The sequence below is a fragment of the Capsicum annuum genome, unplaced genomic scaffold (assembly GCF_002878395.1).
Source record: "Capsicum annuum cultivar UCD-10X-F1 unplaced genomic scaffold, UCD10Xv1.1 ctg50235, whole genome shotgun sequence".
Taxonomy (NCBI): Eukaryota; Viridiplantae; Streptophyta; class Magnoliopsida; order Solanales; family Solanaceae; genus Capsicum; species Capsicum annuum.
Genome location: NW_025858090.1, coordinates 1014 through 4471, shown reverse-complemented (window position 1 = coordinate 4471; position 3458 = coordinate 1014). Strand labels below are relative to the sequence as shown.

Genomic DNA, 3458 nt, shown 5'->3' with positions numbered 1-3458 from the left:
ATTTAGAAATTTGAATTCTTTGTTTGAAAATTTTTTGGAGCCCGGACACGAGGTCTGAATATTAAGTATGAATCATAGTTCTAATATTTCTTAATCTATTTCATGTTCCAAATATTAGAATAAATATCTGACGAAATAGAACCATCTCTATCAAGATGACAGACTCATTCTCTGTACTATCAATAGAATCAATTATAACAAGTCACACACTCATACTCCGAAAATATAGAAACAAAGAAATTCCACGATTGAACTACCAAAACAAAATAGAATGTACTATAAATCGGAGCTCTAAATGATTCATTTTGAACTCAAAAGTAAGGACTTTGCGGTTCTTATAGATCTAATTCATTGAAATTCCATACAATAAAATGGAAGAATTATAAATCTCCAAAGTAATAGATAGAAATACTACAAATAAGGCCATTGTGACACCCATCAAAGGAGTACTTCCCCACCCAGGAGTTACTTTACCATATTCCAAATTCAATGGTTTTAATAAATCTCCTACTACAATTTGTCTTGGACCAGATTTAGAACTGTTCTCAACAGTTTGTGTAGCCATAAATCCTATTGTATTCATTGAGATCTGTTGACTTTGTATACCATTCCGTTGTAAATAAACGATCCTATCATAGATCCATTGGGGTCTTGAAATTATATAAATATGATAAGAATAGAAATAGCAACCCTAGTCACCGTCTTTATATCTGGTTTACTTGTAAGTTTTACTGGGTACGCCTTATATATTGCTTTTGGACAACCTTCTCAACAACTAAGAGATCCATTCGAGGAACATAGAGACTAGTTGAAGTACTGAGCCTCCCGATATCGAGAGGCTCAGTACTTCAACTGAGATCGGGAGGCTCAGTACTTCAACTGAGATAATGAAAAATTATTTCACCTTTTTAGTTCTTTTTAGTTGGAACTTTAGGCGGTTCTCAAAAAAAGATAGCGAAAAAAATTATCCCTAGAGTCGAGACTAAGAGGAATGTATAAACTAATGCTTCCATAGATTCGATCGTGGTTTACAATTATAGCTTTCATACCTGTTTGTTTCTTTTTATTTTCTTTTTTTATCATCTTCCACATAAAGAACGAACAAGAGTAAAAATGAAGTTGATTCAAATAAAGATTTCTCTGGAACCCTATGTCAATAAAAGTAAAAGAAAGAAAATAAGGGAAAAAGAAAGATACCAAAGCAATGTTGTATCAGGCTGCCTATCTTTTTGTAGTTGGATCTCCAAGTTTTTGGAATACCCCAAATTCAACTTGAGCATCTAAATCTGGGTCAACACCAGCAAAAACATCTCTGAATAAGGTTCTAGCACCATGCCAAATGTGTCCGAAGATGAAGAGCAAAACAAACGAAACATGCCCAAAAGTAAACCAACCCCTTGGACTGCTATGAAAAACACCATCGGATTTCAAAGTAGCACGATCTAATTTGAAAATTTCACCCAATTGAGCACGTCTAGCATATTTTTTCACAGTAGCAGGATCACTTTAACTGATGCCGTTGAGTTCACCGTCGTAGAACTCAACAGTTACACCTACTTGTTCAATACTATACTTCGATTCTGCCCTTCTAAAAGGAACATAGGCCCTAACAATTCCATCGCCGTCTACTAAAACGACCAAAAATGTTTCAAAAAAAGTAGGCATACGACGTACAAAAAGTTCACGCCCTTCTTTATCTCTAAAGATAGGGTGTCCTAACCATCCAACCACTATTCTATCCCCGTTATCCATTGAAACTGCTCTGAATAATCCTTTTTTTGCTGGATTATTGCCGATGTAATCATAAAAAGCTAATTTTTCAGGAATTTTAGACCAGGCTTTTGATAAACTTTGATTTTCTGCTAGCCCAGCACTAACTCTTTGATATACTTCTTGCTGGAAGTACCCCTGATCCCATTGATAATGAGTGGGCCCAAATAATTCAATCGGGGTAGTTGCCGAACTATACCACATAGTTTTGGCAACAACAAAAGCTGCAAAAAAAACAGCAGCAATACTACTAGAAAGGACGGTTTCAATATTTCCCATACGCAATCCTTTGTATAGACGTTGTGGTGGACAGACGCTAAGATAGAATAGGCCCACTAATATGCCCAATGTTCCTGCTGCAATATGATGAGTGGCTATTCCTCCTGGAACAAAAGGATTAAAACCTTTCACGCCCCATACTGGATAGACAGGTTGTACTTTTCCCATTAGTCCATAAGGATTGGACACCCATATTTCGGGACTATACAAGCCTGTTACATAAAATGCACCAAAACCAAAGCAAGATACCCCTAAGAGAAATAAATGAATTCCAAAGATGTTTGGCAAATCCAAAGAGGGTTTTCCTATACGTTCGTCACAAAATATTTCTAGATCCCAATACACCCAATGCCAGATAGCTGCCAAAAAGCATAAGCCAGAAAACACAATATGTGCTCCCGCTACACCTTCATAACTCCAAATACTTGGATTCGTTACAGTCCCCCCTGTGATACTCCAACTGCCCCATGAATTGGTTATTCCTAAATGAGTCATGAAGGGTATAAAAAACATACCCTATCTCCACATTAGATCAAGAATAGGATCAGAAGGATCAAAACCGCTAATTCATACAGAGCCATCGAACCGTTCCAACCTGCAACCAGAGCTGTATGCATTATATAAATAGAAAGCAACCAATCGGGATCATTCAATACAATGGTATGAACACAATACCAAGGCAAACCCATGGAAATACCCCTTATCTCAAAGATAAATAGACACTACGTAACTTTATTGCATTGGAAAAGACTATAATATGACTATCCTATGGACCACTCTTGTTCAGTCGATTATTTCCGAATCAAGGGTGTTCTATTCTGGTGGTAATAATGGAACAATTCTATTTGTAGGAACAAAGAGAAGCAGATTTATTCTATGCTCGATAAGTACCAATACGCAATGGGGGAGTTGATCTCATTTCTATGAGCGAATGAGTCCATACTTATTTATCATTAGAAAGACCTATTCATAATAATTTGAGTTTATTCATTCTGTATTTATTTATGAATTTTTAGAATCTATGGATAAAAAAAATACGATAAAAAAACAATATGAATATTCTAAAGACAATAAAAAATTGTTATGTTTCCACCTCAAAGTGAAATATAGTATTTAGTTCTTTCTTTCATTTAATGCCTATTGGTGTTCTGAAAGTTTCCTTCCGAGGTCCTAGAGAGGCAAATCCACTTTGGGTTGACGTATAGTGCGACTTGTCAGATATATTGGGTCATATGGTATTTCCCCGTTCTCTCCCCCGATCGAGATATCCCCCGTTTCGCCCAAGAACGATAAAACAATAAATTGAATCATCAAAAATTTAGAGCGTGAAGTGCAATTAGATCCATTTTTGAGGGGATTCATATTACTATTATCAATTAGAATAATTTATGATTGGCTTGGTTGGACTA

General features: G+C 35.9%; 1 pseudogene; it reads right to left on the bottom strand.

The window, feature by feature from the left end:
• Window positions 1-1221: 1221 nt before the first annotated feature.
• LOC124892739 lies at window positions 1222-2886 on the bottom strand (annotated as a pseudogene).
• Between the last annotated feature and the right edge of the window lie 572 nt (window positions 2887-3458).